This window comes from Ambystoma mexicanum, unplaced genomic scaffold (assembly GCF_040938575.1).
Source record: "Ambystoma mexicanum isolate Mex_15411 unplaced genomic scaffold, UKY_AmexF1_1 Mex_scaf111, whole genome shotgun sequence".
Classification (NCBI taxonomy): domain Eukaryota; kingdom Metazoa; phylum Chordata; class Amphibia; order Caudata; family Ambystomatidae; genus Ambystoma; species Ambystoma mexicanum.
Window position 1 is genome coordinate 348,669 of NW_027182338.1, and position 27,483 is coordinate 376,151.

The 27,483-nt window shown below is 47.4% G+C and overlaps 1 protein-coding gene across 1 annotated transcript in view; it reads left to right on the forward strand.

Moving 5' to 3' along the window:
• The window catches only part of LOC138553546 (zinc finger protein 850-like), a 67,623-nt gene that overhangs the window by 23,287 nt on the left and 16,853 nt on the right, over positions 1 to 27,483 (forward strand). Inside the window, exon 2 of the mRNA XM_069642567.1 lies at positions 14,402 to 14,506. The gene's annotated coding sequence lies outside the window, so the exon portion shown is untranslated. The remainder of the gene's footprint in view (positions 1 to 14,401; positions 14,507 to 27,483) is intronic.

Consider the following 27,483-nt stretch of genomic DNA (forward strand, 5'->3'; position numbering starts at 1 on the left):
CTGTTTGGCTGATCTCAGGATACCACTAAAAGTGTGATCCATGATCACCAAGTCGTCTGCATAAGCTAGAAGTGGACAGTGATAGGAACTTATTTTAGGGGGACAATTATTAGTCTCTAGGAGGCATTTGGGTATATCTGAAATAAACAAATTATACAATGTTGGAGCGGTAACACAGCCTTGCTTTACTCCTCGCCTCTGAGGAATGGGTTTGGTCACCGAACCCAGATTATCCAGCCTAACTTGAACTGTGTTATTTGAGTGTAATAGCTCCAGATAGTACAATAGAGGTTCAGGGCAGCCTAGATTCCTCAGTTTATTCCATAGAAGGGAGCGATTGACCGAGTCGAAGGCCGCCTTAAAATCTATATATAGTGCATATAGAGGGGGATTAGAACGAGATAGCGCCTTGTTTCTCAAAGTATCCATAATAAATATGTTATTGGAAGTGAAAAAGCCTGCTCTAAAGCCACTTTGGAATTGATCAAAGATCCCAGCTTTCTCTACCCATAATAGTAATTCTTTCAGAATAAGTGCTGCAAACAGTTTCCCAGAGCAGCCCAGCATAGATAAGAGCCGGTAGTTCGTAGGATCGGCCCTGCTACCTTTCTTGAAGACAGGTATAATGATGGCTGCCTGCCATGATGTCGGTATATTACCTTCATGTAGTATTTTATCAAACAATATTTTCAAGAGGTTTGCCCAAAAGGGGGGGTTACTCCTCAGCACCATATTAGAGAGGCCGTTAGGTCCTGGAGCACGTGAGGTGTTTAAAGCCTTAATTCTTATCTGCAAATCCTCCACAGAAATAGAGAATGGGGGAGTAGGGGGTTTGCTAGCCCTGGGGATGTAGGTCACATGGCTGCTCCCTGTATTTCTCGTTTCCAGAAAGGAGATCCATTTATCTTCTCCTATAGGATTAACCATACTAGGTAAAGTTTTCCCCTTCGCCTTCCCCAGTATGGACCAAATTTTGTGAGTGTTCTTACTACATAGTGTCCTGATTGTATGTTGCCACCTTTCTAACTTCCTTGTGTTTTTATGTATTTTTAACCATATTCGGTAGGTGGCCTTCAGCTTTCTTATTTTAAGAGCAATCACCTTCTTGGTATCAGGGCCATTTCTTATATACCTCTTATCTCTTCTGAGCTTACGTTTCCTATCTCTGATCGCACGGTCAAATTCGTTAGAGGCCTTGTCCACCATCAGGCCCATTTTACGAGAACCGTGTAGCGCAGAGAACTTACTTATCCACCTTTCTATTTGTTCCGGTGACTTTTGCATAAACATATTTAATTGTTTACTACCCCACTCTTCAGACGCCCTTGTGGCCTTTAGAATATTATTCGTTGACCGAGAAATGCGATTAAGGGAATGGTTAATTACAAGATCTCCCAAATTTACCAATGCGGCATCCGGGTGGCTGAGTCCCAGTGATGATATCAGAGGGTCGTGATCACTCCATTTGTATTTGCTCACCTTCATATCTTTGACAATTAATGCGATCTCTACACTAGTATAGATATAGTCTAAAGTGCTCATACTGCTCCCATTCTTCCATGTAAATTTACCCGGGCTATCGTTTCTAGTGCGACCATTAATTATTTCAAGGTCCCAGCAGTCAAAGAAACCCCTCCAGCACATCCCTTCTATGTCCGTAAAAGCCTGATTCCATATGCTGTGACTTGTTAGAAGCTGATTATTACTTGTGCCACCACCGCTATTGATTCTACAGTTCAAGTCCCCAGCCAAAATAATAAAATCTCTACCGTTGGTTACATTCCAATCACTTAGGAGATTATGCAGGGTATCCTGTATACTTTCTCTGTGTTTTGCACCCGGGGGATTATATATATTAATTAGTAATATTTCTTCCCATCTTGCTTTAATCCTAAGGGTCAGAGCAGCTGCACATAGATAGTCACTATCCACTGGGATCATTCTACTTTTCAGCTTATTTGAGATCCCTATCGCTAGACCTCCATATGGACGTCCACGTTTGCCTTTCTTCGCAAGGGTATGATAAATAGTATACCCATCCATGGCTGTCTGCTGTAGTAGCCATGTTTCTTGTAATAGAAAGATGGGGAATTTACTTATCATTGATAGAGAGCCCTTGTTAGTAAGAAAATGCTGATGACCATGTGTGTTCCAGTTTAGGAGGGTTTGATCTCATGATTGTTGTAGGACTAGGGGCAGCGACTCTGCCAGCCATTTCAGAGTATTTTGGATGTGTGTCATCTGCACGTTCTTTCCCGTTTTTTGTGGGGGTATACCATTCTTATTTGTGGCTGCCGTTGGTTCATCACTTGGAAGTAGAGGATCTTCCTTCTCTTTACAAGCGTCTACTTCCACCCCCACCTGTAGTAGACATTGTTTATGTGATCGAATCAATTGGGCAGATGCCAAGACACAGCAATGGAGGGCTGACACATTGGGGTTGCGAACAGAGAGCGGTTCTACAAAAGAGAAATCCTCCGAGCGGATTACCCGTAATTGTGGGATCAGATGCAGTTTGTTTAAAACCTCCGTTCTTGTCAACCACTTATCCCTCTTCTTTTGATTTAAGTTCTTGATGATACATATTTTACTTGTATTAGGGATATCGATTTCAATTGTTTCCAGTGGTGTAGGAGGTCCCTTGTTGTCCACTTTATGCTGTTCGTCTTGGTGTGAGTATATAGAGTCCACTTCAGCGGAGTTAATTGAAAGGTCAGGATTGGAGTCTTCTATAATCGTGCTGGTGATTTCCTGCGTTATATCCGGGATAATCCAACTTGTTAGGGTCCCCATCCCTTTCTTAACATTATTCTTGGTTTTCCGCTTCTTACGTTTCGATTTTTTTGTACGTATTGTTGGAACGTTAGTGGCAGGTAAAGGGGAGGCTATTTCCGCCACCAAATTTTTTGAAGCTAGGCGTCTTTGTTGACGTCGCTGTTTTTTTGTCAGAGGTATTACCAAGGCTTTCACTGTAGTTTTTTCCAAATTGTCCGGTATCTTCTGTAAGTCCTGTCCCTCATCTCCCTTAGGGGGATGTTGGTTGGGTAGTTCTTGCCCCATAGGAATGAGGGGATTGGGAAGCCCAAGCTGTGTTATTGAGTTTGCATGGATCCTCCCGCATAGTTTTAGCAGAATTTTCATAGCAAATTGGAGGGAAGCTACTGAGGCTTGCAGATCTATAATGGCTAAATTGTTGCAGACTTCAGAGTTTCCATTATCTCTTTTGTCCATATGTTCTGGGTCATCAGAGCTTATATATAGATTTGGGGAAGTTGATAGCCGTTCCTCTGACAGAACTACTGGGGAGGTAGGGGAGGGGCGCATGGGGAAAGAGCCCGATAAATTTGATGTTGAATTACCAGGTTGTCTAGGGCTAATGGGTCCTCCAGGCTTTTGCTGCCCCCCCTGAGCTGTATTTAGAACCTGTGCCTCAATCACAAGTGGATAATCATTGAAAACTGTAGGAGGAATGTTTAGTGGGGCCATTGATTTTTGAATTGATAGGCATAGATCTAAAAGAGAATTGTTATCAATGTCATTGAAGTTAGTATTATCCAAAGAGATACTGTTGTTATGTGGGACTGGTGGTTGAGGATTACTGGCTTCTGTTCCTAATTTATCCCCAGTGATGGTAGCCTTGGTGTGGATTTTCCCAAACATAGCTGGGATAGTTCCTTTAATCGATCTACCCTCCTCCTCAGTGGTATTGATATTCTTATTAGCTTTCTGTAGAGGAAGGTCCCTAGGTCCTTTTTGGCCCTTACGCAGGTTATAGCAAGTTTTGTTCTGCCTGGTTTTGGCCATGGGTTTTGATGGTTTTAGTCACCCTTCTCCTAGTAAGAGGTAGTAGGTAAGTAGGTACAATCGTGTAAGTATTGTCACGCTTCAGTTGTGTCAGATTCCACCATATATGTGCGCAGGAGTACACTGAGGCACTACTTTATGTATTTATAGTATAAATAGCTCACCTTCGCAAGTTCCAAGCTATAAGTTGGCGCCACAGCACCAAACAGTCGCAAAACAGTCAGCGTCCTTCACCCCTGTCGGGCTTAACGCCGCAAGGGTGGTAGCCTGAGTCTTTTGGCTGCTCCCGAAGTCACGTGAAGGATCACGTGCCGTGCGTAGCTCCGCCCCCTCCAGGTAGCGTATGGCACGGCTGACGGCGGCAAGAGTCGAGGAGCGACTCGCAGTGCCGGTCAGTTAGGCAGAGCTCCAATTAGATAGAATCCAGGGTCTCCAGGTAAAAGCACAATTCACAGGGCGGGAGGCAGCCTGAGTCTTTTGGCTGCTCCCGAAGTCACGTGAAGGATCACGTGTCGTGCGTAGCTCCGCCCCCTCCAGGAAGCGTATGGCACGGCTGACGGCGGCAAGAGTCGAGGAGCGACTCCCAGTGCCGGTCAGTTCGGCAGAGCTCCAATTAGATAGAATCCAGGGTCTCCAGGTAAAAGCACAATTCACAGGGCGGGAGGCAGCCTGAGTTATTTGGCTGCTCCCGAAGTCACGTGAAGGATCACGTGCTGTGCGTAGCTCCGCCCCCTCCAGGAAGCGTATGGCACGGCTGCCGGCGGCAAGAGTCGAGGAGCGACTCGCAGTGCCGGTCAGTTAGGCAGAGCTCCAATTAGATAGAATCCAGGGTCTCCAGGTAAAAGCACAATTCACCCTGGCGTAATGGGTTAAAGGGTGCCGCAAATGGATGCGGACCCGTTAAACCCATTCCACCTGATTACAAGGTCCCCTAGCGGGACCCGGTAAGGACGCCTGGTAAAACCAGGCGTTGTTACCGGGTCCCGCGAGGGGTCCAGGGAGCTAACAACGGGCCGGTCGTAATCGGCCGGTTGTTAGCTCCCTGCACCCATTCCCATTGAGCCCTATGGGGGCTCAAATGGGAATGGGAAGGTCCGGGCCCGGGTTCCCTGTAGGGGGAAATACCGGGCCCTCCAAACACAGAATGGCCCGGTAATTCCCCATTCAGGGAACCCGGACCCGGTTTTGGTGACAGCCATGCCGCCAATCGCCAAAGCCGTAATGAGGCCCATGGACACGTACGCGGCCAAAGTGAGGGACTTACTCTGGACTCCTTATAGGGATACACCGAATAGGCTGAGGGAGCATCCTTGCCTGAGAGTGCTATGGTCTCTGTGGAGGGAAGGAAAACGCACAGAGAGCCTATCATCTTGGCCTTTTCCGATGTCCTCGGTGTGGGGCCCAGTTATTGGTTTGGGTTAACAAGGGATTTCGCAACACGCAAGCATGGTCCGAGAAGGTGTTGGAGATGGCGGGACAATTGTTTATGGTTGAGATATTCTTGGAATATGAGGCAGTTGCAGAGGTGCTGGGTAGGGATAAGATCTCTATATTTGAATACTTACGACTGAAGGGAATCCTTACCAACTACAAATGGGGTGACAAACTGAAACGCCCACTCACACCATTTGAAAAGGTACTAGACGCCTTGGAGATGAGGAAGGGATTTGTTTCCAGACTCCATAAGGTTCTGATTATAACTGACAAGGAAAGGCAGGCATTTAAAAAATACTGGAATGAGTTAGAGGAAGAGGAAATGTCAGAGGAGGTTTAGGGAAGATATATAAAATTATGTTTCACAGGAACCTGTTTACAGCAGCTATGAAACACAACTTCAAAGTGTTGCCAGGGTGCCATGGAGACCCCCTGAAGATCTCCTCAATGTTTGCTGGGCCTTCTCTACAGTGCCCGAGGGGGTGTGGTCTAGTGGGTTCTCAAGCACATATGTGGTGGCATTGCCCACTAGTCCAATTGTACTAGAGTGACCTACTGGAATGGAATTTGGAGGTTATAAATGAGGTCCTCCCACTGGACCCAGTCCAGATGCTACTGGGGCTCCCCCCAAGGGTCTCCGACACCTATAGATATACCAGAATGAGGGAAGTGAGGTTTAGGGCGGGTAGGGTGGCATTGGTACAGAAACAGAAGAGTGTGGCACTGTTCTGAGTGATAAGCACGATTGGTTACAGAAACGGAGATATTTATTTATTATAAAAGTTCACAACAATGGTAAATGATCAGATGTGTTCATTTAGGGTGGAATGGGACCCAGTGATACGCAATTGGGGATGGGATGTGCACTAGAGGGTGTGGTGGAGTTCACCATAACACTTGGTTGATATGATGGGAGAGATGGGGGAGACAGCCTGGTGAAACCAGAGAATTCTACACGGGGACAGAAGTCGAGAGCAATAGGCCCTCAGCTCATGAGAAGACTGGGTAGCTCAGACAATTCACCACCCGACGGGCAAATGGACTCAAGCCTAGCTACACTGCGGATCCTGATTAAGAAGTAGAGACATTTGGCCTTTATGAGACTGATGCACGAAACCACATGTTATCATTGTTGGGGAGGGTGGGAAGTGGGCTGGGAAGAGGGTGTTGAATGTGAAGACCCGACTATGCTTTGTTGTGACATATGCATCTGGTGCCTTCAATAAAAATGTACGTTTACAAAAGAAATAGTAATCAAGTTCCTTCGGTCACCCATAGGAGGCACAAAACACGGATCCGTGCCAATCTCCACAGTGCAAGGAAAGGTAACATAATCCAGAAGTGTAGATAATTGCACGGATAGATGCGTCCTGCTTTCCTCTTCTGTGCGACTGGAACAAACCAATCCAGAACACACATCCCTAGCTGAGCTTTCTTGTGCTCCAAGGTAAAAAATGCTGTCAGTCAGATGCAGTTGGCTTAAATATTTTAGTTGAGGAATTTCAATGATTTATTTTGTGTCACCGGCATATTAGATTTTATTTTTCCTATTATTTTTCTTGACTGCTCTTTTGTTGTTAATTGGTTGAAGTATAAAACCTGGAACTATAGGGGCCGAGTAACCCTCTGTCACAGATGGAGCAATGCTAACAGGTTCTGGTGAATCAAAAAGAGCAGGTGAGACACTTAGGGTCTCATTACGACTTTGGAGGCAGCCATGGTGCTATTAGCGCCATAGCTGCCTCCAAAACTGTGTCCGGGTCCGATCTGGTGGAGTGGGGATTTACCGGGACATTCCGCCCTAGGCGGACCCGGTAAGTCCCCATTACAAATACCATTCCCCATTCTCATTTGAGCCCCCATAGGGCTCAATGGGAATGGGGAAGTAGCTAATAGTGGTACCGCAATTTGCGGTACCGTTATTTGCGTCCTGGTCCCTTAGCGGGACCCATAAAGGACGTGTGGTCAGACCACACGTTCTTTGAGGCTCCCGCTAAGGGACCTCGGAATTGGGCGGTAAGGGATTACCAGCACCGGTCTCTTTACCGGTGTCCGGAATCCCTTACCGCCCAACTTGTAATGAGCCGCTTAGTCTTGAAACAAAATCAACCAAAGCAGATGGACTGTTTGGAGTTTCACTAATGAGAATAGAAGAGGGTGTGGCTAAATTCTGTTGACCCAAAAAACATGAAACCTAGCAGACAAGTTATCCTCTGTATCCACAAAGACTGGTTGAACAATCTTTCCATTCCTTACCGAGTCATTCATGGTAAGTATGTTCCTATCCAATTACTTTAACTTAAGAGCATTCATTGAGACCATTTCTTTGATATTGTTGTAGAGCCTTAACATCGACTGCAAAACCAAATGCAAGGCAGAGATTAATGCAGGACCCAGAGAATCCGCACTGGGTAAGATGTTTGACTGTCTTCTCATATGAATGTTGTTAAGCGTAAGAAAATTGGGATCAATATGGGATCAACAGAGTTCTGAAAATAATTTTCCTCCAAGTTACACCTTCGCTCGGAGGAAACCGTCATAAGAACTAATATGCCATTCAGAGAAGGCAGTTCCTCGTTGGCTATATTGGCGACCTCGATGTCATGGCACAACCTCAGAAATGATTCATCCAAAATGAGAGACTGGTCCCTAGTTGGTCGACTGCTCTGCTCAAAGCAAACTTTCTGCCCAGTGAAATTGAAGCTTGTTTTTGTCGAATTAGATTCTAGTGAAGGTATAGAGTTAATTACTGCCATACAACTTTTCGGGATGATGTCTTCCATAGCTAGGACCTTTGCATAAGTAATCCCTTCTACAGTATTAACATCGCTGGTCCTACCATAATTATCATCCAATTTGTCAGAAGGAGGAGAACACCACACTTTCTCCTTGGGCGATATCCCATTATTAATAGTGCTAACCATAGGTTCATTGGTAGCAACAAGCAAATCAATTGGTGGGTCAGCAACCCGTGACTTACTGTGGATAGTTTTCTCCATGTAGGAAAACAATCTGGTGTCGAAATGAGATACCTACAGAGCCACGGGAACACGGAACACTCAGCTCCCTCAGCCCGCACGGTTGTGTGTTCAGTAAATGCAGCAGCTGCCTCCTTTAACAAGCCACCTCCTTCCAATAGACACGGTTGAGAGACCCCGGGTCAAATGTAGCTCTGTAACAAAGTTGCAAAGTATCACTGCAAAAGGAAATGAACACTCAGCTCACTCCTAATATGAGATATGTGTATTTTGCACGTAAACTATCAGAGCTCTGACATTTCCTATGGGCATGCAGTCCTGTTGTTTTCCCTTTGGATTCTGGGACTTGTAGTTTTTTCTCTCCAATTTGATATATAGGAAAACTATAAGTCACAATATTCCAAACAAATGCTGGACTGGATAGCCTTCTCATGCATAGCCACCGGAATCCTGAGACCTCTCCACTGCAAGACAGTCTTATTGTAGGCTGTGAAATACAGAATGTAAATATTTGTGCAAAGTGGAGCTTGAAATGTATGTGCTCAAGAGCTTAAGCTGTAGCATGGGTAAAAAACCCAGCTTCACTGTATAACCAGAGTGTGTTTTCCTAGGCCGCTAATGTAATTTCATCTTGTATAGAGGACAGACCTAAGCAGAACCATTAGTAATTTCCTGTCAGTTACCAAAGCTGTGTCGGCCATCCAGAGTACTATCCCACAGGACAATGGACCTCATTCCGAGGTTCGCGTTAAATTACTGACTTTACCGGCATGGCGGAAATACCGTATCCGCGTTGGTAGCAGGGCGTAATTAGCACCATATTCCGACCTCGCAGGCACGAGCTTTCCGCCATGCCGGTAAACCCCCTAACGCCATACCGGTAAAGGGTATGTCAAACCCCTTACCGACAACAACCGAGACGTAACTAACACCATCGCCCTCCACTTAGTGTGTAAATAGCGGTGCCCGTAATTAACGATGACCGTAAATTACGGGCACCGGTAAAAACCGCAAACGGAAATTACGTCATCGAACAGGAACGGGAAGCATCATGGCGGCCATCTTTAAAATCACAATCCATTGCAATCCTCCCCATACAGGATTCGTGGGCATATTGTGATAGGCAAAATAGACTCCAGAGACCAGCATCATGCCGAAAGCATTAAAAAAGGGTGCTGCGCGCATCAGGAAGGAGAAATTCTCCCAGGATGAGCTCCAGGTACTCGTTGATACTCTGCATGAACATGCTGAGATTGTTTTCAGCAGCGACATGCGCAAGCCCACCATCCTCAGGAAGAAGGAGATATGGGAGCTGGTCTCGCAGAGGGTGAGCGCTGTCGGAAACACCCCCCGCAACACGACGCATTGCCGCAAACACTGGGATGACCTCCGTCTGAGGGTGCGGGCCATCCTCTCAGCAAACCACAATCTGGCCCTAGAGACAGGAGGAGGCCCAGCCTCACCCATAAAAATGATGCCCTGGGAGGAAACATGTGCAGAGATGATGGGCACAGAAGCCATCGAAGGCGTTGGCGATATGGATTGCGGTGATCCTTCATCAGCTGACGCAGGTGAGTGCCATGAGTGTAAACAGTACATGCATCCCTAATGCAAGTCATCGCCAAGGGCTGGTCAAGCAGTCACATCATGTTTGGGTAAACCCCCCCCCTCCAATGATGCCGTAACAACTGGGACCCAGGATGATGTCAGGTGCAAGGCTGACACCCATATTGGGCATGCCACACAAAAAGCTGGTCAATGTCAGTCACCACAGTACTCCGCCAACATGAGTGACCCTGCCGACAGTATGCTTTTTCCATCCAAGCAAAGATCACAGTCCCACTCAGCACCCAAATGTCACCAAAACGCTGCTTTCCCATCGTAATACCATTGTCTGGAAGTAATTCTGACCCCCAGATCATTGCTCTTGCTGTCTCTCTCTTGCCCCCCACAGGTACCGGTCATGAAAGTGAGGACCAGGAAGGCCCCCGGACAAGTACCTCCCGGGGCACAGGCAGGGGACAGCACACACCTGCAAGCAGGAAGAAGGCACATGCTACACTACCTGCCCCAGCAACACCCAAGGAGGGTACACAACCCCCATCCGCGGCCCTGGACATGCCTGCAGTCCTGCGGGACACATGCCCCACGCTGCACCATGAGGAATCGAGTGCGTCAGGGGAGAATGCTGCCATGTGCATCCTCGATGTGCCAGGCAGCACATCACCAAACACCATCGACAACGTGGAGGAGCCCAATGACTATGTACAGAGCCCAGACACTCCCTCGTACAGCCAGGTTGCCCATAGCGACCCTGGGTCGAGTGACGGCCCAGGGCTCACAGGCGAAGGGGATACACCTGTCTGTCATGAGCCCACTTCCCCTGCAGGAAGTCCTGAATGTCCTGCAGGCACAACAACACGAAGCCTGCCAACCACATCGCCCACATTGGCTGCAGAAACAGTGCGCTGCCAGCACCTCACGGGCATGATAGAGGAGTTTCTCCGGGACAACCGGGAATCAGGGTCGGTGCTACATAATGACCTTCAGGCCTTGGGCGAGATCATCAGTACCAGCACAAACCGCATCTGTGAGATGCTTGGCAGGATTGCTGATGCCCTGGAGGCAGCACCCCCCAGACCACAACCCCAGCAGGAGGAGCCACCCTCCCAGAGCTCCTCCACACAGACCAGCCTGGTCCGTAGGTCACTGCGCACGATGCGCCGGAATGGAAGGGACGCCCCAGGCTCTGGCAGTGCCCATTGACCGTGCAGCCACACACATGTGGCCAATGCTGCACTGATGGGAACATTGTGGGGTTGTTGTGGGGGGAGGGTGAGGGGGTTGAGGGTGTGTGTGGGAGTTGGGGGGGAGGGAGAGGGGGGTGAGGGTGTGTGTGGGAGTTGGGGGGGAGGGTGAGGGGGTTGAGGGTGAAGGATCTGTTGTACACGTTTGGACATCATCATACAATACACAGTTTGGTCTATCCTACAATACAGAGTGGACATTCATTATTGTGCATGTGCCTTTTAATGTCTCACAGTGCATGTAGTACATGTATCCCCACACCCAGTGCCCAATGCCCTGTCATCCTCACCCCCTCAGCTGACTTGTGATTCAGAAATATTGCTCGATCAATGCTTGTCGCACGGAACGTCCCTCCCGTGCATCGGCACCATGTTGCTGTTCTGCCATTCCTTCCTCCACCTCCTCCTGCTCCTCCTCATCTGATGGTAGCAGTCCCACGTCAGGGGGCAGTGGCACGTTCCGACGGATGCACATGTTGTGCAGCATTACACATGCCATGGTGATCTTGGACACCTTCTCGTGGCTGTAGATGAGGGCCCCACCTGACCGGCTGAGGCAACGGAATCGTGCCTTCAGAAGGCCGAAGGCCTGCTCTATGACCACCCGTGTATGGGTATAAGATCTATTATAGTCCTCCTCGTGCCTGTTTTGGGGGTTGCGGACCGGGGTCATGAGCCACGGTTTCAAAGGGTAGCCAGCATCACCTGCATGAGAGTGGAATGAAGGTAAGTGTTAGTACATTCATGGTGGAGAACTGTGCTAGTCTTACATTGCAGCGGGTGATGGCTGGCCATGCACACATGTCCCTGGATACAGTCAACCCATTACTGGTCCGGCCATGTGTGCTGGCCAATGGAATGATGGAGGGGGTAGCTTCTCCCTGATGGGTCATGGTGCGCACTCATGTCTTGTTGCATGTGCATCGTTTATGCATGCAGCAGTGTTGGACTGCATTAATTGATGACTTGCATGAGACCTGCTGTAATGGTGTGTTGGTAGTAGTTGGTAGCATACCCTTCATTCAGCACTGATCCCTATCATGGTGATTGGCAGCTATCCTATGGAGGTGCCGAACCAGTCACACGCAGTAGGATCCCTGTCAGACTAACCTCTATGCACTCCCATGGATGACTGTCCTTTGTGTTAAGATGCAGGAGTCAGCGACATGGTGCTATTGCACTGCATGGTGCACGATGGCCTTACGGTGTGTAAGGTCCACCGATGTGTGGTGCATGTGTCGTGGTCTTTGGCCAGGGTAACTGTTTGTCAGGTACAATTAGGTGTTGGCTCGTATTCACTACTGTGTGGTTAGGTGGTAATGTGGCGTGCCACTTGTCATGGGGCACAGTGTTCTGTGAGGTGCACAATGTACAATAGCGTTGTCATTCCCTCCCGGGTGGAGTATGCACCCCCCCTTTTTTTCCTCCCAGGTGGAGTATGCATCTCCCCCACCCCCTTTCGCAGTGGGGTATGCTGACAACCTACTCAGAGCCCCAATGCACTGCCATGGCCCATTATGGTTACTCACCAAGCAGCCAGGTACGTTGTCCGGCATGTCGGCCCATGTAGCGTGGTAGTGTTGAGTTCCGCAGGACCAAGGAGTCATGAGTTGATCGGGGGTACCGAGCATTGCATTGTGTGATGGCTTTACTGGCATTGCACACCATCTGGACGTTGATGGAGTGGTATTGCTTGCGGTTGCGATACGGCACCTCCATGGCATGAGGAACCGCCAATTCTACGTGGGTGCAGTCGAGGGCACCTATGCAATTTGGCATGCCTGCAAGTGCATGGAAGGCAGCTTTGGTATCATATATCTCCTGTGGAGTCCGGGGGAGGCATATGTAGTCCCTTCTATGCTTGAGGAGGGCATCCAGCACTTGGTTGAGTATCCGGGAAAATATTGGCTGTGAAATGTCATGCATGTGCCCCACTGTATGCTGGTAGGTGCCTGTGGCAAGGAAGTGGAGCACAGACACTACCTTTAGTAGAGGGGGGATGGCAGTGCTGATTTCTATGAGGCTCACTATGTCGTTATGTATCAGGGCCACTATGGTGGTTATGGTGTCCCAGTCAAGCTGGTACAGGGTGTGGATCTGCTCTGGTGTGAGGTTGAAGGGGGTGGCTCTGATGCGGGGTATTGGGGGCTGCCGGCGTGGTAATGGTGGCTACACCGGTAGAGCATGCTGGCCCTGTCTCACCCTCCTTCTCCTCCTGTGTATCCTCTGTGGTGGTTGCTGTGGTTGCTGTTGTTGCTGTTGTCGTAGTTGCTGCCTTGCAAGCAGGGCCTCCAGCTCCAGGAATGCTGCTACAATTGGTATCATCTTGGTGTGGGTGGGGGTGTGGTGTGTGGGTGTGCTCCTTTTGTGCTGTGCCAGACTCTATTGCCTCCACCTGTGCTGATTGGGTGCTCCTGTTCCTCTTCCAAACACTGATCAGGGTTGTTAACACCTTCCCCGCGATGCCGGTATTAACGCCATGGCGGTAAGGTACTTTGCGCCCTTGTGGAGGTCGTTATTTCCGTGTTCGCTTTGCTTGGAATCGGAGATGGTTTACGCCTTCCCGTTATTTCCGCGATGGTGTGTCGGGCGCGCGACACTGGTCCGCTATTTACGCAATCGTAGTTTACGGTGGCGTAAATAACGGTGTGGCGGGTCAGAATGGCCCGTAACGTTAAAGGAAGTCGTTATTCCTTTACCGGCCTCGTTTTTCCCTTAACGCCGGACTCGGATTGACCCCCAATGAGTGGAACTCCTTGCTACGCCATGTTATATCCAGAGATCTACCCCACAGGACAATGAGTGGAATTCCTTGCTACGCCATGTTATATCCAGAGCACTACCCCACAGGACAATGAGTGGAACTCCTTGCTATGCCATGTTATGCTAGGTCTTGCATATCACACAGTCTACCATTTTCACTGTTTCTTGGAATTCCAGGATCTGCAAGTGGTGCGGTGTGGGGGTCACTTAGGAGCAGGACAAGGTTGCTTTATAGCAATGGTGACGTGTGCAGATAGTCCCCCAGAGTCGTAGCTCATGAGTACACAGCCAAGTAAGGGTTATTTTATGTTGTTAACGCTTGCGGTGCGCAGGAGTTAGATGTGGGTGCTTGTGTGGGGTTCTTTAGTGATTGGCAAACAACAGCTGATGGATGGGTGCTGTAGCTGTTGGGTGGGTACTGCAGCTGTGGGGGGCAGGCATGGCAGCTGTGGGGTGGGTGCTCATGACAGAGTTCACTACTGAGGGCATGTTCTTGTCGGTATTTTCTTCTGAGTGACTGACAAAGGGAGGAAGTGGCAATGCCAAGGGCTCATAAGAACCAAAGCTGAGAGTTATATGTAATAAACAATCTGACTTGTTCTTATTCCTTTCCAGGGACAGCGGTCAATACATCCCTGGCCAAGAGAAGGCGGTGCCGCCCAATTTCTCGGAGTTCGGAGTACGTGACAACCTCTGCAGGTCTTGTCCAAGTGAAGTCAGGTGAGAGGTTTTTCAGTGACCAATCCAAAGCTGGTGCATTGTGTGGTTTGTTTCTAAGTAACCAGCGATCATTTACACTTCTTTGTGGCCATAGCTGGGTATTCCTGCAGGATTTTGGTTGCAGAATTATTGTGGTATGAAATAGATGGGTTTTGGAGATGAAAGCTCTAACCTTTTAGAAAAGTTGCCTTATGAAGAGGGATTTCTTTGTGAGTGATGGGCAAAGCAGTTTGGGAAGTGGCTGAAGGCTTACTTGAGCCAAATCTAGACGGGCACCACTGAACACTTGACTGGGATGCTGCCAGCACAATCCGTCAGCAATAACCCTTGCCTATCTTTTGGATGCTGGAAACCACCCATCTCTTCATGCAGGAACCCACAGTACATGTAGAATGCTACAGCACTGTCTTGTGCGAATTTGGCACTACCCCAAATGAGAGGCTACGAGATCAGTTTATGTTAGAATGCAGCGAAGAAAAAATGACAGAAGTATTATAGTCTAAAAGCAATCCGCCTATTGATGAAGTAATCAAAGTGGCAAGGAAGTTGAACATACCAACAGGTGTGTGAAAGAGTTAGAAAAACGGGCTGAGACAGAAATGAAGAAAGAAGAAACCTCAACAGCATTGGAAGTCTTATCCGTACAAGACAGAAACGCGACTAGAAAGAAACGAGGGATTAGAAGGGAGAACGTCCCAAAGAAAAAAGTAGGAAGGTTCAAAGAAAGAAAAGATGAGAATGAAAGAAGATGTTTTCATTGCAATAGTTTGGATAATTTAACCAGTAGCGACAAATGTCTTGGTAATAAAACAATGTGCAAAAGATGCAACAAAAAAGGACACTTCACTAGTTGCTGTATGAAAAAGACTGAAAACATTGACTGTGTTGATGAATTGTGTGAAGAATTAGAGGAGTGTACATTTGTCATTGACAGTGAAATAAACAATGTAGATGATGATGAAGACGACGTAGAGAAACCCATTTCAAATATAGAAATTGGTGGCATAAATATGGACATGGTAATTGACTCTGGAGCCAAGTATACCTTACTACTCAGAGCCATTTTTGTAGAATACATTGGAACAAATATCAGACTTAATGAAGTAGACATTAAGCCAATAGTTTATGGAGGCAAACACATCGACTTAGAAGGTTGGTTTTGGTCTATCATGCGATTTAAAGACGAGTCAGCAAAAGGAAAAGTCTACATTTCCAGCAAAGGTTCATGTCCACTACTCAGTTGGTGACACCAAAAGAGACTCAAAATAAAACTTGATCTGAATGCTGAGGAAACGGTCTACGACGTAGATTACGATAAGATTTCCATTGGTCACTGGAACTAATTAGCTAACACTCAGTTTTCCGAGAAGAATTGGTAAATTTGAAGAACTTTATGCATGAAATTCTCATGAAAACCAATGCTATTCCTGTGGTACAAAAAGTAAGACCAATACCTTTATCCATCAGGTCCGTTGTGAAAGAAGAACTTGACAAATTGGAGAAACAAGGAGTGATAGGAAGGGTTGTGTCCTCTGAGTGGGTTTCAAAACTTAGATTGTGCATAGATTTGAGGTGTGTACATCACTGTTTAATACCGGATAGGCATTACCTAATATAACAGAGGTGTTAGGCACGATTAAGTGTGCAAGAGTGATGAGCACTTTGGACTCAAAGTCTGCATACCACCAAATTATTTGACATCCTTGTTCTAGAAATTTAACAGCTTTTATTACCCCTGAAGGGCTGTTTCAATGTAAGCGCATGCCCTTCGGCCTTGTATTAGCAGCGGCCGTATTTAAATGCATAATGCACCATTTGTTCCACCATATGGAGGGGGCATTGTGTTTCCAGGATGATGTGTTAGTGTATGGAAGAACACAGAAAGAGCACAACAGTAGACTTACTATTAGACACTTTCAAAGAAGCTGGTTTAACAATTAGTAAAGATAAATGCAAATTCATAAGTCCACCATATAATATTTAGAACACGAAATATATGAACAAGGTATTGGGCCTATGAAAGATTGAGTGAATACCATTTTAAATTTTCCCAGCCCCAATAATGAGGAGAAGGTAATATCTTTTTGAGGAATGCCTGAGTACTATGCAAAATGTATTCCTGGGTTGGTGGATAAAACATTTAACATGAGAACACTCGTAAAGAAAGGAGTGAGATTTCAGTGGAATGATGAATGTGAGCTGGAATTTGAAGAAATAAAAGTAGCGTTGAGTAATGGCCCCACTTTGAAGAATTTTGATCCCAGTAAGAAAAGCATGTTTACAACAGATCGAGTAATCATGGTCTGGGGCAGTGTTGTCCCAAAGGAATGAAGGGAAAGAGTATCCCATTGCTTTTGCATCCAGAGTTTTAAGGGAGGCGGAGCATAATTATTCCACCAAGAACTACTAGCCATTAAGTGGGCGATTGATAAATTCTGTTCCTTTCTTGGTGGCATGAGATTCGTGGTCGGATCAGAACACTAACCTTTGAGCAAAATTTTGATGAAAAAGGGGTTGGATAAAGTGTCCTCAAGAATACGCAAGTGGGTTGCAGGCATGCAAGATTACAGTTGGGAGATAGAATATGTACCATGAGTGAGGAACAAGGCAGCTGATTGTCTGTCACGTTTGACCAATTCTGTTGAAAATTATACTAGTGAGGAAGATTACGTTTTAAGTGTGAATCAAGAATTTGTGTCAGAGAAGGAATGGGAGGAAGCGTAGTTAGCTGATGAAGTACTTAGGAATGTCAAAGACTGTATTGAACGTGGCATTAAAAGTAGTGCGATTAGGAAAGGAACCATGCCAGATGCAATTACAAAGGTTTTTGATGAGTTACTAATATACAAAGGCATTATTTTGAGAGGGGACAAGGTGTTTCCACCCACCAATGTGAGAGGGAATATCCTAGAAATTGCACATGAGGGACACAAATGAATGACACAAACTAAACAACCCATAAGATAAGAATGTTGTTGGCCTGGAAAGGATTTGCAGGTAGAAAGATTAATTAGAGATTGTCACATTTGTGAAGATTCTGCTAAAGGTTGTGCTGCAAAAGTAGAACCAATGACAGTTATGTCTATTCCGTCTGTACCCAGGGAACGTCATTGTGGGATCTGTAAGGACGTTTTTGCATAGTTCTAATAGGCATGTTATCTTGATGGGTGGAGAGTGCATGGGTACAAAAGGTCTGTTCTAAGGATATATAATTTTGTTTTGAAGAAATGTTCAGGAGAGAGGGTTATCCCACAACCATTGTGACAGATAATGGGGGTTTAAACTTGTGTCTGAAGAAATTGAGGCGTTTCGAAAGAGGAATGGCTTGGAGCGTAAAACCAGCTCGATCTATCACCCAGAGACAAAATGAATCATTGAGAGATTCAATAGAGTCATCACGAATAGCATTAGGTGTTCCATTTTAGAAAATGGAGATTGGAGGAAAGCAGCGGAGGACACTGTAGTGGCACATAGGTTTACACCTCATGCCACCATAGTAGTTTCTCCCTTTGAAGTTTTGAGAGGAAGAAAACCCAACCCTAGAGTTTGCCCACCCTGGTTGCGCAGAGCAGAAAGGCTTTGATTTTAAATGTTATTAAGGAGAATATCACCAGGAAACAAGTCAACAACAAGATTTGCTTTGACATTAGGAAGGCAGCTAAGAAATGCTTGGTGAAGGAAGGTGACTGGGTACGCATATAGTTTCCCAATGTGAGAGCAGAGAAGATAGTTGATCGGTCTGACCCTTTGGAAGTTGGAGAAACATTTTATGGAGCAGTTAGTTTCAGACGGTAGAGTGTTGAATGTTAATAGGCTATTCAGGTGTGTGAATGGTAAATGCAATAGTGCAAGTTCCATAGGACAAAACATTGATAAGGGGGAAAAGGTCTCAGTGATGAAAATGAAGGGAAAGGTGAAAGGAAGAACTGTGTAACTTGTGTTAAACGGTTTTGTGGTAGACCTTCATACTTGAAAGACTATGTAGATTAAGATTAAAGATGGGGACATGTATGCACTTAAATGCATACATCCAGATTACTCACAGAGATCCCCCCATCAGGTTGTTTACATTGCCATTTTATTTACATCTGTAAATCCATAATTTGATCTTTCCTTGGTTTGTTCTAATTACATATTTGTTTTTAAACCTAATTCCTGTGACTGCTATCAATGGAGTTAAAAATTACACACTACAGAGTAAATAAAATCTCAATATTGTTTTCAGTCCATATTAAACTTTGTATTGTTCTAGTGCAGGAAAGGGAGATGTGCAGTATTCCATGCTTTACACTCTGCATTCCCTGATGAGGCGAGCGTGGAATGTACAGTGTGGAGTATGGAATACGAGAAGAAAGATGCATTAGGAAAAGCTGTTGGGGAAGTTGTAACAACTATGCTGAAGAGGCGGTGGGCTCACACCTAAACTTGAATAAAGATGACTAATACTTGTTACCTGCTTCCTGGATCTTGTCAAGGACCTATTCAAGGGCCTATTTTGCTTTGCAACTATTTTTGTGCACTTGTACTTTTGACACAGCTACATTTCTATCTTTTTTTAATGTTTATTTTGCAGTGATCGTTTTCAAATCCTACTGTACCTCATACGGTGCATGAAATGCAGGTAATCACCCAAGCGCGTGATAGGCATGAGCCTGGGAGGCTATATTATGTCTTAAGTGAGGAACCCATTTTGAGATGGAGTGCTTCTTTTGCCCAACAATGTTAGTGTCTGAAGGAAGGCAGGCACAGGATTGGACACAGAAGACATTCTTAAAAAGTCTAGGAAGTGATGGCACATATTTAAACATTGGATTTACTTCCTTTGTGGTCGGAGGTGATACTAGGTCTCAATGTGTGGTGTGTGGAGCAACTTTAGCAAATAAAGATGCCAAATGGCAAAAAAATGGGGGGTCTTGTGGGCAAAAGCAGAGACTTCTTTGCTCGTAACTTACAATCATTCAGCAGAAATATTGATTCTACTCTGGCCAATACATTGAAAGTGCCCTATAACATTGTCTACCTCCTTGGCAAAAAAAAAACCTTTCACTGGTGCTGAGAAAGTGGTTCTGCCGGCAGCTGTGGCAATGTGCAGGAAAATGGGTGCCAGCAAAAATAAAAAACCTTTCACTGGTGCTGAGAAAGGGTTCTACCAGCAGCCATGGCAATGTGCAGGAAAATGGGTGCCAGCAAAAATAAAAAACCTTTCACTGGTGCTGAGAAAGAGTTCTATCAGTAGCCGTAGCAATGTGCAGGAAAATGGGTGCCAGCAAAAATAAAAAACCTTTCACTGATGCTGACAAATGGTTCCACCAGCAGCCGTGGCAATGTGCAGGAGAATTGGTTCCTGGCAAAAATAAAAATCCTTTCACTGGTGCTGAGAAAGTGGTTCTGCAGGAAGCCGTGGCAATGTGCAGGAAAATGGGTGCCGGCAAAAATAAAAAACCTTTCAGTGGTGCTGAAAAAGTGTTCTATCAGCAGCCGTGGCAATGTACCCTATAACATTGTCTACTTCCACCAGCACTTTCGCTACAAATGGAACAATCATAGACTCGGTAGAGGAAATAAGAACAATACACAAGAGAACGATGAAAGACACAAGACATCTCATCAGCAACCTGGTTGGAATCTTTGTTCGCCGGCACCCAACTGGTTTGTGGCTATACTCATTGTCACCTGCCTCAGTCGTTTGATCATCCAGTGGTGTAAATGCCACCAGCACAACAAAGGGTATGCAATTGCAATCCAAAAAAAGCAGGTCAAGGAGGAATTAGGTGAGGAACACCCAAGTGTGAATGAGAGAGAAGGAGAACAAGAAATATTTTCAGCACCACCATCAGACTTGGAGAATTACCATGCATTATGAAGAGTGTTCACCTGATGGGACAAAAATATTGATTTTTGAGGAATACCCAGACGGGTACGAGGAAGAGAGGGTCATGACCAGGGTTACAAGCATGTGGGTGCGAAAGGAAAAAGAGATGAAAGGGGCAGAAGTATTGATCAAAAGATCGATCAAAGGAGGAATGTGTTAAAGGTGCTAATTCAGTGCCAGATAGGGGGACGCACCTACCTACTGAGGGAGTAAAGAAGATGCACAGTGTGGGTTGCCACATGAGGAATAACACAGATACTCTGAGCCACAGACACACTGTATAAAGGACTTCACCGGGAATGGTAGGGAGCGTAATGATGCATTGGATGTAAACTTGGTCCAAAGCACTGCTCTTTGATTAGCTGAAGGAGGGAAAGGACAAGAATAGCACAATCACAAATACGCATAGTGGGAAATCCTTTGGGCGGGCTGGTCCTGGGAACTTCAATCTAAAACACATGACCACAATGACAGGAAGGTGCAAAGGGAGGAGGCGGTTCCATTTACTCATAAGGGGATTCACGCAACCAGTATTGTGTGAGGTTAGTGCAGGGCTGTCAGCCAAACAAGCTGCGCCAAACAGCAGCGGGAAGGGGGGCATGTTTGTGTGCCGGTCACATGACCGCCAATGCCCAAGGTGGCAATGGGTAGGGACTACTAGACGGAGGGGGTGTTCCTGGGAGGACCAATCAGACGGTATTGTGTGAATGACCCTTCCCCACCAGCTGCAGGGTGTCTTGTGTCCCTTGCTCAATGGTGCTGACCAATGCCAGTATATTAAAGTTCTGGCGGTCAGCACAAATGTTGTTTTATTAATAACAAGATGTTCCGGGATGGGTTGTGAATAAAATGTGATACCATATGGGGAGGTGAAGTGATAGGAAACTATTGAACTGTTTCCACTAATGACGTTTTCACTAATTAATGTAACTATCGAGGTAGAGGAGATTGTAAACCAATCAAATCCCTGGGAGGCACAGAACAAACAAATTCTCCAACTTGCAAGAGTTTCTCCCGAATTCCGGCTATTGTATTTCATGTTATAAAACCACTGTATGTGGTCCATTCAAGTGTCAGCCTCTCAATTAGCACTAATCCACTGTTCTGTTTGATTTGTGCTCACCCAGCTGTAATAAACGGCGTCGCTTCATGCCCGGTTAGTGCTCCATTTTTTAGTACATGGTTTTTATTACGCACTAATTAGCGGACCCCTGACTGCATAACCCTAAGTACAGCGGTTGCAACTCTGTAGTTCTGGTTAGGTCAAGTACATTTGTCCCCATGTAGGGCCATGTAACCCAAAGTATAGTGGTAGCAGCTCTGTAGTTCTGGGTAGCTTGGGTACCATATTTCCCTATGTACTGCCATGTAACCCTAATTGGCACCCTCCGCGGGCTGCGAAAGACACTCAGATTGCTTCACACCCGGGTTGTATCTACTGTTTCAAGCCTTTGTTCGGAGCAACCCGAGAGCTCTGTGCACCCACCCTCCACCCACTGCAGCTATCTCCTACCCTGCCTCCTGTCCCCTAAATCTTTCCCCTGACCACCCCCCATCACCATTCTCCTTACCTGAAAAGGGCTCCTCCATCCTGGGCCGCACAGGCAACTCTGCTTCCTACTTGAAGCCATGGAAATGAATTTCCATGGCAACCCTGACACTTCCCGGCCATCACTGCAAATGAAGCAGCAAGGGTTTGCCTCGGTTGCTAACGGCACCAGCACCTGGTGTTGCAGTCCTCGTTTCGCTTGGGCCTGTAACTTGGACCTCAGGCCGTTACAAGCCAGTGTAGTCAGCAGAATGCGGGATTATTGCTCAATTATAGCGGTAGTAACTCTGTAGTTCTGGGTAGGTTGGGTACCATGTTTTCCTATGTAGTGTCATGTAACCCCAAGTATAGTGTTAGCAACTCTGTAGTTCTGTTTATGTCAGGTACCATATTGCCATATGTAGTGTCATGTAATCCTAAGTATAGTGTTCGCAACTCTGTAGTTCTGTTTATGTCAGGTACCAGTGTAAAGACTGGAGGTGGGTATCTGTACTCCTGCCCTCTATATGGCAGAGTAGAAGCACAGAGCAACCCAGCCAAGATTCTCTATAGGGTACTATGGATGAGCAATCAAGGCTTAAGCTCTGGGGATGTGATGCGGGCTGGTTCTTCAGTACAGTGTAGTCCCCAGACCCCACAAAGGAATGTCCACACACTGTTATGTGACAACAAAGCTCTTTATATAAATAAGGTTCAGAATATCTACACAATCAATAACACACTTTGTGCTTTGACAATACTAATATGATAAATATGTACAATGTATAAGTGGTGCCACAGTTAACTCTTGACTCCTTTAAAATGCACCAACTGCTGACGGTTTCAATGGCATACACATCAAATAGTAAAGTGAATCAACAATATACATGGGGAGGAAGACAAGTTGGATTAAACAATTGCAGAATACTGTGTCCCTACCACAGACACAGTTCTGTATGAGGATCCCCCCACCTGGGCAACCTGTAAATAAAGTGTATCAACAAGCCCAGTCCATATATGTTTAAAATAGTCTTGTTTCCTGCTAAAATGTTCTATTACCGCAATGCACCTGCATTTAGCAGAGTTCTTTCCATAGTGCATCGACGGGTCCTTTGTGTGTGAACTCCCTTTTAAAGCAGGAGCCACGGGTCATCGAGATTCCTACAAAGTAATGTGAGCACTGTTGTCGGGGGAGCATCTTCGACCTTTGTGGTGCTCGACGAGGATCGGTCGTGGACGTCCTATGAAGATGAGGCATGCGGTGCACCTCGATGACCAGAGTTTGTTGCCGCAAAGCAGATTGATGAAGAACGTAGGCCCAGCAAGGGCGTCGGGTCATCAGCATTGGTGTCGACGATCGGGACTCAACCACGGATGGCTTTCGATTGTTCTTCAGTGTCTTTGTGGTCTTTGCAAAGTCCTGCTTAGTGCCATCGCAGGACGCCCTATTCCTAGGGGCCAGATGGTGGCGCGGCTGGCTTCACTGTCGGAGGAGAGGATAAAGGCCATCCTGGGCAAGGTACAACGACTGTTGACCTTGGAGGTTGCCAGGGTGAGGTCCATCAAGTCCCTGCTTGGCATGATGTCGTCATGCATCTACCTCGTGCGACTGTGCAGGTTGCGGATGAGGCCGCTGTAGGAGTTCCTCGATGCCCGGTGGGTACAAGTGGCGGGCAGCTTCAAAGACCAGATCTCCCTCAACTGGACTTTCTGTCAAGTGATCCAGTGGTGGGGCACCCGCGCGCTCCTTGCGGCGGGCATGGACTTCCAGGGCATCAGGAGACAGTGACGACGGACGCCTCCCTGGAGGGATTGGGCGTGCACACCGGAGATCTCCATGCAAGAGGCCTTTGGCTCCCGGAGGAGAGGTCTCTGCACATCAATGTCCTAGAGCTTCGGGCCGTGTTCTGTTCCTTCCTTCCGTCCCTCAAGGGCAAAGTGGTAAGGGTCTTCACCGACAACACCACCATGATGTCCTACATCTGGAAGCAGAGGGGCACCAGGTCCCCAGCTCTCTCCAAGGAAGCACAGGATCTGTGGCACTGGGCCGTCGCCCAGGGGATGTTCCTGGTACCCTTTCACCTGGCAGGAGTAAAAAACATTGTCGCTGACTCACTCAGCAGGGAGCTGCACTCCTGCCACAAAGGGGAGCTTCGGCAAGATAAAGTAGATCTCCTATTCTATGATGGTGCAATCCCCAGATTGATGTGTTTGCGACGGCGACGGTGACGAACACCAAGTGCCGGAGGTTCGCCAGCAGGTTTCCTCAGCCGGGGAGCATGGGGGATGCATTCTCCTTCCCCTGGGATGGCCTGTTCCTCTATGCGTTCCCACTGTTGCCGTTGCTCCTGCGACTCATTTGTCAACTCAGGCGGTCCCGGTGCAGGATGATCCTCGTCGCACCTGCGTGGCCGAGGCAGATATGGTTCCCGGACCTTCTGGACATGTCAGCGTCCCCTCCAGTCAAGCTGCCGACGGACGCAGATCTTCTCACCAGGGAAGGAGGCGCGATCCTGCATCATGACCCAGGATTGCTGAACCTGTAGGCCTGGCTCTTGCAGTGTTCGGAGACTACGATATCCCGGCGGACTGCAAGGAGGTGCTTGCCAAGGCCAGGGCCTCCTCGACTCAGTGCTATGGACATAAAGGGAAGAGGTTCTCTGTCTGGTGCCGTGCACAGAAGATGAACCCTCTACGGATTACGGCCCCTCAAGTGCTGCCGTACTTGCTGTTGCTAGCCAGGGCGGGGCTGGCACATGCCCGCATCAAAATTCATCTGGCGGCTATCTCCCGCTATACGAGAACTCCGGGGCGGTCGTCGCTGTGGTCCCACCGCCTGGTGAAGGAGTTCATGAAAGGACTGTTCTGCTCGTTCCCGCCAGTGAAGGCTGCAGCCCCAGCGTGGGAGCTCAACGTGATGCTGACCAGGCTCGTGGTCCGCCATCGAGCCTTTGCATTCGGCGCAGCTGAAATTTCTATTGTGGAATATTGCGTTTCTTGTGGCCATCACCTCCGCACGACGAGTGGGAAAGATCCAGGCCCTCTCCTGTAAGCCCCCGTACCTGACATTCGACAAGACAAGGGTAGTGCTCAGGACGCACCCCTCCTTCATGCCCAAGGTGCCATCGAACCTCCATCTGAACGAGCCCTTGGTGTTGCCTCTTTTCTTCCTGTCACCTTTGCACTCGCTGGATGTGGCTAAGCGCTGAAGTTCTACGAGGACTGCACGAAGAGTTTTCGGAAGACATCACAGCTGTTTGTGAACTTTGGCCCTGTGAACCAACGGAAGGCCCTCTCCAAGGCTTCCATTTCCAGATGGCTCTCCGGCTGCATCATGCACTGTCACCGGTTGGCAAACGGACCGTTGCCCAGCCGTCCGAGAGCCCATTCGATCAGAGCGACCACTGTTTCTACAGCGTTCCTGTCTGGTGTGCCCCTGCTGGACATCTGCAGGGCTGCTACGTGGAGGTCAACGCACACCTTCACGAAATTCTACTGCGTCGACCGGGATTCCAGGGAGGAGTCCAGAGTCGGCCAAGCAGTGCTGCACAACCTGTTCGCTTGAAAGTGAGCCTGGTGAGGAGGTAAGAGATGCTTAATGTTGAGTTGTTAAAATGCTTAATGTTGAGCCTGTTGCCACCTCCCGTGGTTGTGCATGTGTGTACTGCTATGTATTCTTATATTCATGAGCATGTGAATCCATGCCAGACCCCATGCTGGAGAAGGAACAAGTTACTTACCTGTAACTGTTGTTCTCCAGCATGGGTCTGGCATGGATTCACATGCGAACCCTCCCTCCTACCCCTCTGTGGCTCTTCTCTTGGTCATACTGCCACTTTACGTGCTACCAAATCTGAAGATGGCTGCCAGAGGAGGGGCTTAGGTACAGGGCAGTCATTGGCTGGGGGCAGTATGACCCAGAGACCAGTGATTGGTTATTAGTAGAAAGACAGTTCAGAAACGAAACTGAAACTGATTTTTTTATTTACCGAGGATTCCCAGCCTGAAGACTGGGAATATTCATGAGCATGTGAATCCATGCCAGACCCATGCTGGAGAACAACAGTTACAGGTAAGTAACTTGTTCCTTACCGGTTCTTGGATGACTGGTTTGTCCGGGGAACAACTTACCAACAGACATTGGAGTCTATCAACAGCACAATGCTCCTTCTACAACATCCCGTCTGATTCCCTCAAATAATTTGGTCTTCCTGGGAGCACAATTCCGGACAACCAACAATCAGGTGAAACCCTCAGAAGAGAGGATAGAGATACTCCTGACCCTAGCGGGCTCTTTTACACCGGAAAAGTCTGTCACGGTCCACTCTTATATGTCTCTCCTCGGCACCATGTCGTCTTGCAGATGGTCCCAGATCCAGGACTCCTGGTCGGACAAAAAAGTCATCTCCCGACCCCTAGCAGACGCCCTACAGTGGTGGACTCACCTCTTCAACATTAAACTGGGCAAGCCCATGGTAGAGCCGGATTTCCTTTACACTATTGTGACCGACGCCTCACAGATAGGATGGGGTGTTCATCTGGACCAGTTCCAAGCCAAAGGCCTGTGGTTACCCACAAAGTTCTCTCTTAATATCAAAATCCTAGAATTGAGGGTGGTACACTGGGCTCTCAAATCCTTTCTCCCCCTCATCAAGGGTTCGCTAATGAGGGTTCTAACCGACAACACAACTACCAATTTCTACCTGCGCAAGCAGGGAGGGACACACTCACAGATCATATCCCAGGAATCTCAGACTATCTGGCACTGGGCCATTCAGCACAAGATTCACATCCTGGCGTTCCACCTGCCAGGGGTTTAAAACAAACGGGCGGATACCCTCATCAGGGACTCCTTCCAGACGCAGGAATGGCAACTGAACAGCTGCCAGGTGGCAAAGATCTTCGCAAAGTGGGGCCTTCCCCATCTAGACCTTTTCGGCAGTACCGAAAACAAACGGTGCCAACAATTTGCCAGCAGGAGCCCTCATCCGAACTCCCGGGGGGGGCGCATTCTCTTTTCTTTGGCCCGGGATTTTCGCCTACGTGTTTCCTCCTTTTTCATCTAATAAGGTAAATGGCTCAAATGATTTGCAAAGTTCCCTGCAAAATCATCCTAGTGGCCCCGTTCTGGCCCAGGCAGACCCAGTTCGCCGACCTGCTTCTCTTGACGTTGGACGATCCACTTCACATGGGATCTCAGCCGGATCTCCTATCTCAGATAAAGGCAATGGTATGGCATCACAACCCAGGCTCCCTCAAGTTGGCTGCATGGCTCCTGACCAATCCGAGTTCGGAAAACCTAAACATACCTCAGGACTGTCGCCGCATTTTGGCTGTGGCAAGAGCTTCATCTACCAACACATCATATACCCATGAATGGAAAAGGTTTTACGTTTGTTGTGCGCAGCAACCTAGCCTGCAGCCATTGCTTGTGACACCAAAACAACAGCTTTCTTACCTTTTGTTGTTAGCAAAAGACAGTCTCGCAGTATCTTCTATCAAAGTTCACCTGTCGGCGATATCAAGATTCACACGAAATAGAGCTTCTACTCCCGCTTTACAGCAACGGATTAATAA